The sequence below is a fragment of the Pezoporus flaviventris genome, unplaced genomic scaffold (genome assembly GCF_033815535.1).
Source record: "Pezoporus flaviventris isolate CSIRO_AGI_PZ_B2104156 unplaced genomic scaffold, CSIRO_AGI_Pfla_v1 ptg000029l, whole genome shotgun sequence".
NCBI classification, from domain to species: Eukaryota; Metazoa; Chordata; class Aves; order Psittaciformes; family Psittacidae; genus Pezoporus; species Pezoporus flaviventris.
This window is the reverse complement of record NW_026892577.1, coordinates 2931666-2945794: the sequence shown is the minus strand read 5'-3', so window position 1 is coordinate 2945794 and position 14129 is coordinate 2931666. Positions and strand designations below refer to the sequence as shown.

The 14129-nt window shown below is 40.6% G+C and overlaps 2 long non-coding RNA genes across 2 annotated transcripts in view; both read left to right on the top strand.

Annotated features, from left to right (window-relative positions):
• The first annotated feature begins 228 nt into the window (after window positions 1–228).
• LOC133272417 (uncharacterized) lies at window positions 229–1214 on the top strand. Its single transcript, XR_009744405.1, has 2 exons — window positions 229–312; window positions 586–1214. It is a non-coding gene; the product is annotated as an uncharacterized LOC133272417 (long non-coding RNA).
• Window positions 1215–12263: 11049 nt separating this feature from the next.
• Window positions 12264–14129, top strand: part of LOC133272416 (uncharacterized) — a 37262-nt gene continuing 35396 nt past the window's right edge. The window contains exons 1-2 of the long non-coding RNA XR_009744404.1: window positions 12264–12378; window positions 13518–13644. This is a non-coding gene — a long non-coding RNA (uncharacterized LOC133272416). The remainder of the gene's footprint in view (window positions 12379–13517; window positions 13645–14129) is intronic.

Genomic DNA, 14129 nt, shown 5'->3' with positions numbered 1-14129 from the left:
ACGGCGCCATGGCAACGAGGGAGGGCAGGCGGCTGCGGGGCAGAAGGGTTGGGTCGGCTGGGGCGGTGGTGGGGGCGTCCTGGACAAGGGGGGTGCTGCTTTCCTGGGAGGGTGGAGGGGGTCTCCCCTTGGGGCACCGGAGTCTCCCTTGGGGGCACAGACACCCCACCCACCACCCCTCGCAGTGGGGTCGCTCTGGGGAAACAGCAACTTACTGGCACCCAGGAGGGCTGCCGAAGGTTCCGATGGCCCAACGCCTGTGAGGTGGTTCTGTCAGAATTAAAAGCAGTGCTCTGGAAGGACAGGTGACGGGTTTACTGCAGTCTTAACTTGCCATAAAGGAGTATGGTGTCTGTTCCAAAAGTAAACCTTGGAATTTGTACTATGCCTAAGTGTTTACGCAGGGACAAAGTGGCTAGGGTCAGCAGCCTTACTCTGCAAGGGTGGAAAAATCCTTTCAAAGTACCCACTAGTGTCTTGGATTAATGTGGTAAAGAGAAAACTTCAAAAACACTGGTCGCACACCTTGTGGGGTGGTTTGCTGTAGGTTGTCCTCCAGCGTAAGAGTTTTCATTCTCCTTAAAGTTCTCCAAGAATGTGGGAAAGCTCTTAGAAACTCGTCAGGAATTCTGAGCCAGATAGCACTGTGCTAAGGTGCTTCAAAGGTGAACAGTAATGCAGAGTGTGTAGTAAAGGACTTGCTTATTTGGGGATTCTCTTACACATTCTCCTTTCAGCTTTCACAGATGAGGCAGACAAAACGAGTACTGTGGAGCAGCCTGAATATGATTCAGCAAGAACATCTTGCCTATAAGCATCAATAGGAAGGGAGGCACAGAGAAACTGCAAGATGATGAAGGGATAAGGCTGACAATAGATGAACACTGAAGCATGTCTGAAACGTGGGAGGTCTCATGGTGGAAATAATTTGTGAGAAGATGCATTTTTGAGTGATGATTCAGCAGGTTGAAAACTGAATCTCAGTATCAAGACTTCTGACAAAGGAATTGCTGACACCAAATCAGGACACAACCCAGCTGTGGACAAACAGTGCAGCCATGAGGGGAATAAGAAAGGGGCAAGAGTTTAAGCGTTACAGAGATGGATAATGGGGAATATTACGGTTTTGAGTAGGGACTTCTTGGTGGGCCACAGCTTCTGGGGTTGGCCGTACATGGAAGGAAAAAATAAGCATGTTTCTCATGGACATAAAATAGATCTTCAGCTTCATTTCCTTTTAATGCCATAATGTAACATCCTCAGATTCATTTCTAAAATCAATTAATTCCATAAGTAATCACTTCTTCATGAGCTACATGTAAATTTCACACTCGGCTTGCTAACTACAGTCTCCTCTCATCTGGTAAATCGATTTTTAAGAGGTCTGTTTTTGTTTACATTTAATAATTGATTGCATTTGATATACAGATAGGTGGCAATTGATAAATGTATTGATATTAGATGCTCATTGCCATTTGTTCTAGCAAGATGTTACACCATTATGCTGCATATTTTCTTAATGTGAGCAAATCTGAGAATGCTCCAAATATTGAAAGATATGTGACATTTTTGTGACCTGTAAAAGCATATGTTTGATAGGAATACATTTTCAGAAGGCAAGTTTAATTTCATGACAGAATGTGTATCCAAACGTGCTTCTTATTTAGTATCTACAAGACGATTTGTGGCACACATGAGCAGTGGTAGCACACACGAAGTACTCAGATGTTCACCTGCATTTTATTTTACAATTACAAATTCATTGCATTTGTAATATAAAAAGCCAAATTTCAGGGTAATCTCAGGTTCTCCTGCAACAAATTCTGACTTCTCACTGGTGGTTCTGTGAGAAAAAAGGCGAAAAGAGCTTCTCCCTGGCTTTAAGCAACCCAGAAGCATTTGGATTCAAAAGGTCAGTGACTGCTACAAAAGAGGTTGTTGGCTAATTACTGCTTTTTGTTGAAATGATTTGTAGCGTCTTTTTATCTGGGGAAGAAAGAAGGTAGCACACCCTTGTGAACAGCACTGATGCTCCTACGTCAAATTGGAAGGGCTGCTATTGTTAGAATCATAGAATAATTAGGGTTGGAAAGGACCTTACAATCATCAAGTTCTAACCCCCCTGCCATGGGCAGGGACACCTCACACCAAACCATGCCACCCAAGGCTCAGTCCAACTTGGCCTTGAACACTGCCAGGGATGGAGCATTCACAGCTTCCTTGGCAACCCATTCCAGTGCCTCACCACCCTGACAGTAAAGAACTTCCTCCTTATATCCAACCTAAACTTCCCCTGTTTAAGTTTAAATCCATTACCCCTTGTCCTATTACTACAGTCCCTCAAGAAAGGTCCCTCCCCAGCATACTTATAGGCCCCCTTCAGATACTGGAAGGCTGCTCTGAGGTCTCCACGCAGCCTTCTCTTCTGCAGGCTGAACAGCCCCAACTTCCTCAGCCTGTCTTCATACGGGAGGTGCTCCAGTCCCCTGATCATCCTCGTGGCCTCCTCTGGACTTGTTCCAACAGTTCCATGTCCTTTTTTATGTTGAGGACACCAGAACTGCACACAATACTCCAGGTGAGGTCTCACAAGAGCAGAGTAGAGGGGCAGGATCACCTCCTTTGACCTGCTGGTCACGCTCCTTTTGATGCAGCCCAGGATACGGTTGCTTTCTGGGCTGCGAGCACACACTGAAGCCAGCTCATGTTCGTTTTCTCATGGACCAACACCCCCAAGTCCTTCTCTGCAAGGCTGCTCTGAATCTCTTCTCTGCCCAACCTGTAGCTGTGCCTGGGATTGCTCTGACCCAGGTGTAGGACCTTGCACTTGGCATGGTTAAACTTCATGAGGTTGGCATCAGCCCACCTCACAAGCGTGTCAAGGTCCCTCTGGATGGCATTCCTTCCCTCCAGCGTATCAACCGAACCACACAGCTTGGTGTCATCGGCAAACTTGCTGAGGGCGCACTCAATCCCACTGTCCATGGCAGCAACGAAGATGTTGAACAAGACTGGTCCCAACCCCGATCCCTGAGGTACACCACTCGTTACTGGTCTCCAGCCGGACATTGAGCCTTTGACCACAACCCTTTGCCTGCAGCCATCCAGCCAGTTCTTTATCTACTGAGTGGTCCATCTAAAGTTTTGTTCCAAAACTTGATTCAGTGTCAAATTCTTCTCATGCCAATTTTCTGTTCCCCATTGAGCAAGTATTCAAATAGTCTGATTTATTTCCTTTTGGTCAACTGATCTAACTTCCTTTATCGCTTGAGCTCCTGTCCTGGAGGCCTGCCAAACAATGACTCCTGTGAATGAATTGAGTCATACCTCTGAGATTCCGATGGAACATCAAACTAGTGCAACATTGTATTTGCTGGTTAGGTATTTGTGATGCTATTATTAAAAAATACTTGAAATTTAGAAGGAAAACCTATTGCAATTAGATGTAAAATCAAGTTTAATTTGGATTCCAGGATCTCTCTGAATTTTCAGGTTCTAGGTGATTATATCTCTATTGCCTATCTGTACTATCTGGTGTTGGATATTTACAGACACTGCTTTGAGGCCCAGTTAGTTTGCCTTGTCAGATGTATGGTAGCAATAGGAATATGAGTCTCCTGACTTGGGAATCCCTGTAGAGCAAAGCATATGCTCTCAGGAATTGAAAAGAGCAGCTTTGGTGGTTTGGTCTTTCTGTGTTACTGTAGAGTAACAGTATTAGTGTATAGCACTGTGGTACTTCTAGTTCATGCTATCCTGAGGTAGTCTTAAGCAAGTTTGCTTTAGAAGGGGATATCTTGTATTCATTTGGGTAACCAGGCTGTGCTTTTGGTGCAGTTTTTACTTCTGGTACTGTTTAGGATAGACTCTGTACCACCACCACATTCAGCAGTGTGCTTGAAGCCATTTAGCTAATCTTAAATAATCATGTGCATGCTTATTTCCAAACAATATATGCAGTTTCCTACTACAGAAATGGAGTCTACTACAACATAAATTATGCATTATTTGTTGTTTCTTTTTGTTTAGGAGTAAATGAGGACATGAGGTACTTCTTACACATGGAAATATGCTGCATTTTATCCTTTTGAGACAGTATTTTGGAAATATGTCAAAATCATCAAGAACTGAATTCTTGTTTAAACATAATGGGGAGGCCGTATTGTATTAGCAGATTACAGTCATTGTGTTAGTATAGTATCTACCTTGTATTCATTTTTGCTAACACAATGAGAAATTTTTCTGGCATGATTATATTTTAATACAATCAAATAGTGTTGGAAAGGAAAATAAATATGATTTTAAGAGAGATGTAAAGACAATAAAATAACCTCTATTTTTTCCTAAACTTCCCATTTGTTGCTAACTTAAATACTTTTTATTAATCCTTTCAAATAATTATAATCAGGTGAGCCTTTAAAGTCAGTTAAAAGGATTACAGAGGGTTTTTTCCTCCAGGTAAGATCTAAGATCTAAGCAGGTGTGGTCAGATGCTTCTAAATTTGCTTGTTTGAGCTCACTACATAACTGAGCAATGTAGGATCAAGCCCTGAGCTTTTACAGAAAGGATTGTCATAGCATCATATAGTTTTCCTCTGAGGTTTGCATTTGATGAAACTTCTGTCCATAGATACAGAAAACAACTGTCTGTGGTTATAAGCATCAGCAGCACATGAGAAAGTTGCTTTGTCTACTGTTTCAAAACAGGCACCTCTAAAGTATTAGCACACAGTTAATATTCAAGGAAGAAGTAAGCCCTTTTGTTCAAGATTCCTGATTGAAACTTGGGAGGTCTGCACTCAGTTGTCATCCTTACCACAGGCTTCCTGTGAGGAATGAGCAAGATATTTTAGTACAGCTTTAGTACCTCACAGGTAGAAAGAGTTTTCATCACCCTTGTCTACTGCAAGCATAAACTCTTCAGGTTTTGATCCTGCTTAGGCTGTTGAGGGCACTGACAGACACTGTCAGGTGCTGCATTAGAAGGCTGAAACTGTCAGGCCAGTTTTCAAAGGGTCAGCCTTCATAACACGTTACCTTCTACTCAACTGAGGATGTGCGGTCAAGTGATGACACCACCACAGCTTTCAGTTGTGTAAATTGTGTGGATTAATTCTCATTATGACCATTGAATAGTTTAGCATTTTAGCACCTGATTCAAAATCAGATCAGATTTTGCTTCAGGAGTGGTGAGACTGCGGGTATGGATAAGGAAGAGGGGAATGAGCACAGAGAAGTTTCAGCCAACTACTTTTAAATTGCCACTGAAGGACTGTGACATGTCTTAGATACTATTTCAATCCAAGCAGCAAATGACAAATAGACTAATTTTGTGTGTACCCATACCAACCTTAACCTAACTTGCTTGGATCCCAGCAATGGTGGGGCAACAAGGGAGTGAAAGTTCACTTCTCATTAAGTGCCATAGCACTTACTCAGCTGCTTGTGCTTGCCAGCCTACCCCATGTTGCTACAACTACATTTGTTACTTTGAGATATATTTTAGGGAACCTGCAGCCATATGGTTCATTGCAATGTAGACATCACCCCTATCTGAAGGGCTTCACCTAGCATAGGACAAATTTCAGTAATTCAAACATATCAATCTCAATTTCGTCGTGATGAACACAAAGTCCATCTGGTAGATTGGGCTCTTGGGTACATTTCCTCTGCTCTAGCAATAGACCTTTCTGCCATATCAGTAAATGATATACCATCTGCCTGTTTTTCAAGAGAGTCAAAAAGCCATTTTCTCAACCTCTCAGTTTTTTTTCGTACTAGTCAGTGCTATTTAGAAGCGCAATAGTGAGCCTTGCAGCTAGGAGTTCCTTCTTTGGCACTTGGATATGGAGCTAGGGCAAGTCATCTAACCTCTCCTTCGTTTAGTTTGGGAAAGAAATAACACTGTTTCAACTTTTCATGGTTATTAGGTAAAATTAATTAGTGTTTGTGCTGCAATACAATAGGTAATTGCAAAGTCTCATAAGAATCTCGATCTTTTTAGCTTTATTTTGTGTTGATTTAACTTTGAAGTTTTGATACTGCATACCGTATTTGAAATGTGCTATTGTTTCATTTATATATAAATAACAGCTGATGTTTCACGCTGCTGTAATGAACCTATTTAGTCTCTATGTGTACCAATGCCCTCTACTGGTTTTAAACACAATTGCTCAGCAGTGGGTACTGCCATTCTCCTGTATGGGGAAACATAAGTAATTTTTCCTTTGAGAGTGGTGGGATTTTGGTTGTGTGTCCAGGCTGTCTGTGAAGTGCAAGTAGCTTCACCAAGGGCAAGCTGACATCCGGGGGAGTGTTGTTGTGCTACACCTATAGTACCATGCCAGCTTTTTTGTTGCCTCCTGCGTGTTTTTGTTTCTCCGGGTTTGCTATTCTTGCCGTGAATGACAGGCTCATAGGTAGCTGTTTTGAGAGGGAAGAATACTCTTACCTGGGACTCGTTCAGTACAAAGCTGCTGTGTAGGTGTTCACCCAACCCAATCCACCTCTCTAAAGAGCCTCTCTGCTCTTCAGCTTGGTCCAGGCCCTACCTTAGAAGGCAAGGGGCAGTTGTGTTGACAGGCTGTGGTATAAATAACCCTTGAGGCACAGGAGCCGCAGAGGTAATGAAGTGCCTTGAGAAAAAAGTCTGAACTATCAAGGGATGAATCCACTCCCCCCCTGCCACAAACCAGAGGTCATGTGGCTGAGGAATGTGTATCCAAAGATAGTGCTACCTTCAGAGAACTCTACTTACAGGTAAGTAACTCTTCTTTAAAGGAGGTATCTTTGTGTGGCAGACTGTTTATGGGAGCAATTTGAATTGAACTTTAAATGAAAAAGGCATATCTCTGTAAGTGGTAATAATTTTAGTCATCTCGCTGTGGCTAGGGGTTGTGGAATTCATTAGCACAGATTAACATATAAAGTGGGTGAGATATCTAATAGCAAACGTAGAGGTTTAGGGACCTTAATTCATCACTGAATGAACAGCGTGTACAGTATTAGGGACTATGAAATTTTTAATTTACACAAAGTGTCCAAGAATATAGGGAATAAATTTAAACCCAAAACAGATAATGGAGCTGTGCCCTGCCTAGCTGGCAAGTTGAATTGTTTTTACACTGAGTGAAGAAAGCTAATTATCCCAAGCACAAGGAGACTGCTAAAAATAATAAGATTATAAAGAATAATTTGCTGATATAATTACAACAAAATTGGGTACACACAATCGTCAGATACATGTATTGCTTGACCTGGGCGAGAAAGTGAAATAAATCCTTCCTCTATAGCCTTCGTAAATTTGTTTTTATCATCTCCAAGTGGTGTTTGCACAGGCAGCACAATTTGCATGTGTAATGTGGCTGTACAAATTGACAACAAGTAAATTATTCAAGGAAATAGGCTGGTCGTGGGTCTGAACTATCTCGCAAAGCCTATTCATTTTGAAGAATCACTGAGACGTGAAGCTCATACATCAACCATTTTCTGACAATCCTCAGACTTATTGTCTCCTAAAATGTCATTATGGCTATTATTTATGAAGCTAATTCATTTATTAATATATATTTAACTCTGACTTGTCATGCACCTTAGCAGGCATTCTGTGCACTGCATATTTTTGAATAGATGAAAGAGTTTTGCATGCTTTAATGATTACTGTAAGCTGCTATAGATTTATAGAATGCAGCTTTATTATCTACTTGCATTAATACCTTTTTGTAACTTTTTTTTTCCTTAAGGCCATCAAATATAAATGGCAAATGACATATCCAAAAGATGGTATAAAAAGAGATTTTTCTCTGAATTTGTTGAAATTTTGAACTGTTAAGGCCTCATTCATTTTTAAGAGTCTATCACAATTATGTTGATATTTTGTATATTTTTCTAAAAGTTTGGGATGAAATGTATAAATATAGATGTTTATTACACTTTTCTCTTTGAGGACAAGTGGCCATCTTGTACTCTTGAGGGAGTACAGTTTAGAGAGGGGGAAACACAGCAGATGGAAGATAGATCAGTCCTGCTATAGTATACATAGAATATAGATAATTTCCCTCCTATAGAACAGTCCTTGGGAAATGAACAACACAGAAAGAATGGATAATGAGGTTGCCTGTGGTTCATGTTTTTTTTTCATCTTATCTTTAGGGCATATTAAAAGACATAAGGATCACAGTAACCCTTCTATGACATCTGCTAAGTGTCAGGAAGTTAAAAATTGCAATCTACTACGAGAAGCATATTTGGGGTAGTTCTAAATTTTATTACAGACAGAATTCAGATTACACTGGTAATTATAATAACAAATTGACTAATTTAAATGTGTAGTTATTATGCCTGTATGGTCAGTTTGACTATTTGCAAGGGCCAATGGTCGCAGTTTGAGGCTACTGGCCCGTAGTCTAAGAACTGCTTTGGAAGTTATGAGCTCCTACTCTCAGGATGTGCTAGGAAGTAATAGATACAGGATTATATTATGCCATTGAAAGAAGAGTCTATGGATAAGGAGGTATTTCATATTTTATCTTTACCTTAAAATCTTGCAAAGCTGTGTTGTTCTTTGTGGTCAGAGCCATTTCACTTTAAGAAGGAGAACACAAGGAAGTCTTCAATATTCAGAAGCCTGTAAAAGAAAGAATTACTGAGTCCTTACATAGCATGAAAGTCTTTTGAAGCTAATGTTATAATGGTAAATACTATAGATAGTCGTATTGGAAAACTCATTATTTTGAATTCTTCAACTTTTTTAGAATATTAATAACATATAAGAGCAAACTCAAATGACAGAAATAAAGAGGCTGTGAGAACTAACTCGATCCGGGCAAGAGCAAAGAAACTAGATGTGTTTCTGAATATGACGTGAATAAATAAAGCTTTTTTGTGTCTGAAAGTCAGTAAGAATAGTATCATTCTGTGCTTTGGAAATAGAAGCTTATGTTTTCCAAACTGTGCTATCACTTTTGGTACTTGCAATTTCAGGTGCCTGCCTGGAGACCTCTGAGAAGGTAAACCCAGACTTGCAGAATATTTGTTTTTAACTGAACCTAGTAAAGTGATACAAATTTGCCCAACCGTAACTCAGAATGTTTTAAGATTGACAAAGCACTTTATTGAACTTGTGCAACTTAAATTTAAATACCTTTTGTCACTTGGAAAACTTTATAGTATAAGTATGGATTGGTCTTCTGTATTTCTTGAAGAAAAAATGGTATTTCATGCAGTAATGAATGCCTTCATAATTTGTGAGCTTGACAGCCAGTTTCAACTAAGGAAAGTAGATAGGCTCCCTGTAGGTCTGTTGGCTATAGCCAGTTAAAGATTGAAACTGAAATTACTACTGCCACTGAATCAATGTGGAAGACTGATTTCCAGTCTATTTTGTTTTAGTTTACAGTTACTGAGAGTATTTAGGTGATCTCAAAATGACATGTTAAAGAAGGAAATTCATTGAGTGTTTCCTTGTTATATAGAATAACAAGGGGAGGCTGCTCCAAGTAGGTAAGAGTAGGGTGTTACCATCTTCACCTTGCTCCCTCTAAAATCATAGAATCATAAAATAGTTAGGGTTGGAAAGGACCTTAAGATCATCCAGTTCCAACCCCCCTGCCATGGGCAGGGACATCTCACACTAAACCATTTCACCCGAGATTCTGTCCAACCTGGCCTTGAACACTGCCAGCGATGCAGCATTCACAGCTTCCTTGGCAACCCATTCCAGTGCCTCACCACCCTTACAGTAAAGAACTTCCTCCTTATGTCTAACCTGAACCTCCCCTGTTTAAGTTTGAACCCGTTACCCCTTGTCCTATCACTACAGTCCCTAATGAAGAGTCCCTCCCCAGCATCCCTATAGGCCCCCTTCAGATACTGGAAGGCTGCTATGAGGTCTCCACGCAGCCTTCTCTTCTCCAGGCTGAACAGCCCCAACTTTCTCAGCCTGTCTTCATACGGGAGGTGCTCCAGTCCCCTGATCATCCTCGTGGCCTCCTCTGGACTTGTTCCAACAGTTCCATGTCCTTTTCATGTTGAGGACACCAGAACTGCACACAATGCTCCAGGTGAGGTCTCACAAGAGCAGAGTAGAGGGGCAGGATCACCTCCTTCGACCTGCTGGTCACGCTCCTTTTGATGCAGCCCAGGATACGGTTGCTTTCTGGGCTGCGAGCGCACACTGAAGCCAGCTCAAGTTCATTTTCTCATGGACCAACACCCCCAAGTCCTTCTCCTTGGGCTGCTCTGAATCTCTTCTCTGCCCAACCTGTAGCTGTGCCTGGGATTGCTCCGACCCAGGTGTAGGACCTTGCACTTGGCATGGTTAAACTTCATGAGGTTGGCATCAGCCCACCTCACAAGCGTGTCGAGGTCCCTCTGGATGGCATTCCTTCCCTCCAGTGTATCAACCGAACCACACAGCTTGGTGTCATCAGCAAACTTGCTGAGGGTGCACTCAATCCCACTGTCCATGGCAGCGATGAAGATGTTGAACAAGGCTGGTCCCAACACCGATCCCTGAGGGACACCACTCGTTACTGGTCTCCAGCTGGACATATCAAAATGTGTTCCCAGCTACATTTTTCACAAATAAAGCAGAATTTGAGGAAGAGCTTGACTGAATTGTTTAAAAAGAGCTTTTTATTTCCTCATCCAACCAGAGATTACAGACTCCTGCAACGATACTGTGTGGCACATCAAACTCTAGCTCATACCATTACTGTTTGCAGTAGTGGAGCTACTTTATCCTTTGCCAGAGATCAAAATTACACCTGCTGCATAAGATATTCATTCATCTTTATTCAGTAAGCTGTAAAATGCAGAGTGTAGAGAAGGTGCAAATCTGCTTGATAGTTCTGGACAAAATTTTTCAGCTGTGATTTTCAGAGTGGCTCAGCTGTACAGCTGCAGAATGATGTGCGAGGGAAGTGCCCCATCAGAGTGCCTGTGCAGCTCTTGCTGCTGCTCCTGATGACACTAATCCATATTCCACTTCTAAGTTGGCTGCTTCTCAGGGAAATGCTGCTGCTTCAACATCCTTTACTGCTGATCCTGCTTTACATTTTTGGAGCAACCCAGGAATTCTCACATCCTCTTTTATAACCAAGGAAAGAAAGCACAATTTATTCTGTCATAAAACAATCTTTGTTAACCATAAAATCATTATGTATTCTAGCAGCAATGCCTTGTGCTGTGTTTAAGAGCATTAGTGCATCCTGTCATAGTCTTTGTTGGGCTACCATGGTGTCAGGCTGTATGGATACCCTAAGTGACCAGCTTGAGATCCTTCCAATGTGTTGGGTCTCTGTAAGTTACAATAATCAACTCATTTTACTGTAGGCAGTATGTCAGACACCCAGAGGACTGCCTGTAGCTAGCTGCTTGGTAATGCCTTGAAAGGGGGGGACATCCTGAATGGACGTAGTGTGAGCAGCTTCTAAATGCTATAGTTGCTGCAACCAGCATAGCTACCTCTACCCCGAAACTGCTGTCCTCTTAACTATACCAAATGTGTATTTTTGGAGAAGAAGGCTTGATCTTTCTTATTAAGAAAAAACAAACAAAAAAACAGGCTTAATCATTCTGTAGAACCCCTCTCATGCTACCCAATCAAGCATTATCGTCCATTGCACAGCTAAAAGATGGTAACCATCAAGATACCAAGGGAATGCAATAAAAGCTGGGTTGTAAACCCCAGTACTTAATCCCAATCAAATTCCAAGTTAAATGGTTCTGTTTGCCCCCTAGACAGATGACACTTTCTTCCCTTTTGTTTTAAACACTTACACTGTACTGTCATGTGCTGATGGTTTCAGAAGCAGAGGTTGTGTATCAGCAGTGGAAGTTGACATGCCATGTTGTAACTATAGACCCACGTTGCGATAGCATGGACTGTAAAGAAGGTAAGGTAACTGGTGTGTGTATTTTGGAGGATGAGAGCCTACTGAGCACACATTGTTAAGTGGGTGCTATTTATTTTATTTTTAAATATCCCAAATAGCCTTTGATTAGAAATAAACACTTCAGGGGCAATTATTTGTTTAAATAAAAGATGAATTAATGGTTGTAAATCAACAAGCATTTTGGACAATATGTCTTCGTAATTCTACATAGATAGTGTCAGGCAGATCATAATAATCTAGCGCATTTAAACCATAGTTTTATTGTATCTCATTATTTTTCAAGACTGATTTTCCCAAAGCTTTGGGTTTGGGATGGTTTGAAAAAATTATACTTACAGTACACAGAATCCTGTTCTTTTCTCATTAAATGTTGTCTTGCCTATTTTTAGTTTACAGAGAGCTGGTTTCCAATAGATGAATGTAGTTTAAGAGATGAAGACATCATCTGTATCATCCCTTATCTCGTAACAGCTCATCATTTGTAAGTACCCAATATATTTTCTTCATCTTTTCTTTTTTTTTTCCTCTTCAAAACTGCACAGCTTTGGTCTGTTTCTTTTTTTGCTGAGGAAATGAATGTTTTGATAAGGGCCCAGTAAATCAGTGCTGAGTACTCTGAATTCTAAATTTAGTGTTCTCTACATTCTTAGTATATCTAGTTACATATATTTCAAAGTGTCAGAAAACCCCAATCACATATTTTCTATATATTGGACTGCGTGTACACAACAGAAGTCTGTCTGATGTGGATTTCTGTTTTGTTTTGGGTGTTTTTTAAGGTTTGCACCTTTCTTGCTGCCCGCTGTTTTATTGTGGATAACTATCAGTGAAATTGTTTCTTCTAGCCTGACTGTTTTGGTATATGAATCAAAACCAGTCTGGTTTGCATCAGGCTCTTGATGAAACTCAGAAATACTAAAACTGGTTGGCCTGTCCGTTTAGGGTCCCAAATTGAATCCAGTGCTGTAGATAAGAATCCCAAAGAATGGATGCCTCTTTTAAGTTGCAGGCAGTACTTGGCAAATGAAGTATTATTTCCTGAGAGTGCTATGGATTTCTTCATTACCTGGCTGCTGCATTTTGCAGATGGTTGGATCAGCAGCAAGATCTATGCAGCTGTGTGTAGCTGGCATATGTGAATGTGTAATTTTTGCATTTGTGAGTTAACCATCAGCAAGAAATAGATTTTAGCAGCAATGGGATAGGGAGGATTCAAGTATAAAGTTAACCTTGTGGTTCACACTTCTTTTTCTACACATCCAGTGTCAAGTTCTGTTTCGTGTTGGAAAGCTGGATTGCCTCTGCTATGGTCCTATCATACACTCAAATTGCCACCTTCTTCATAATAATTCTTGCAATAATGTTTATGAGAATGCAGAGGGATACAGTATGTGTTCTAAGTAACTGAAACATGCAGTAAATGAGTCAGAAGTGGAAAGAGTGAGACGACAGTGGTGCTGAGACAGTGAACTCCTATGTAATTTGTTTAAATTGTGTTGGGTAGTGACAGGTTTCTGTTTAAACATGACTCAATCTGACTTTCTCCAAAACTCAAATGAGATTGTACAGAGAATTTTAGGGTTTTTTTTTATGATCTTTAAATTCCTTTTATTTTTCCAGCTTGAGACTCTGATGAGTAAAGCAAATCAAAAGCACGAATTGCCAGCGCCTGGAATTTTCCGCTTTGTTGTATAGCAACATACTATGTGATGAAGAAGTAAGATCTAGATATACAGCAACCTTCCTGGTAAGTATGCACTTAAAACTATTTGTATGTCTGAGATGCTCTGAAAGACATAAATTCTCCCTTTAAGGTAGTGTCACTTTGACTATGTCTTAAAAGACAAAATTCAAAAGCAGAAATAATTTTGGAAAGGGATTTGAATGCCTGAGGAATAAGGACAAAATTTTCCTGCAAGGTTCAGTTCTGAAGAATGGTGTGTCTAATAAATAGGATACTTCATAAGGCTTGCAGACTGTTAACCCATGATTAGCCAAAAATGTTGATCAGTTGTAGGAGCTCATAGAACAGAAAAACGGTTTGCCTTTACAGCAGTGGTATTCATACTGATGTTTATTCATCTGAACACTCTATAGATATTTCATATTTAAAATGGGCAAAATATAAGCAAAAAGGAATGGTAGAGAAAAAAAAACAGTTACCTGTGCAAAAGCCCATGTGTTGGAATAAAAAGAATTATCCACAGTGGTTACTTTTGTAACTACTGTATT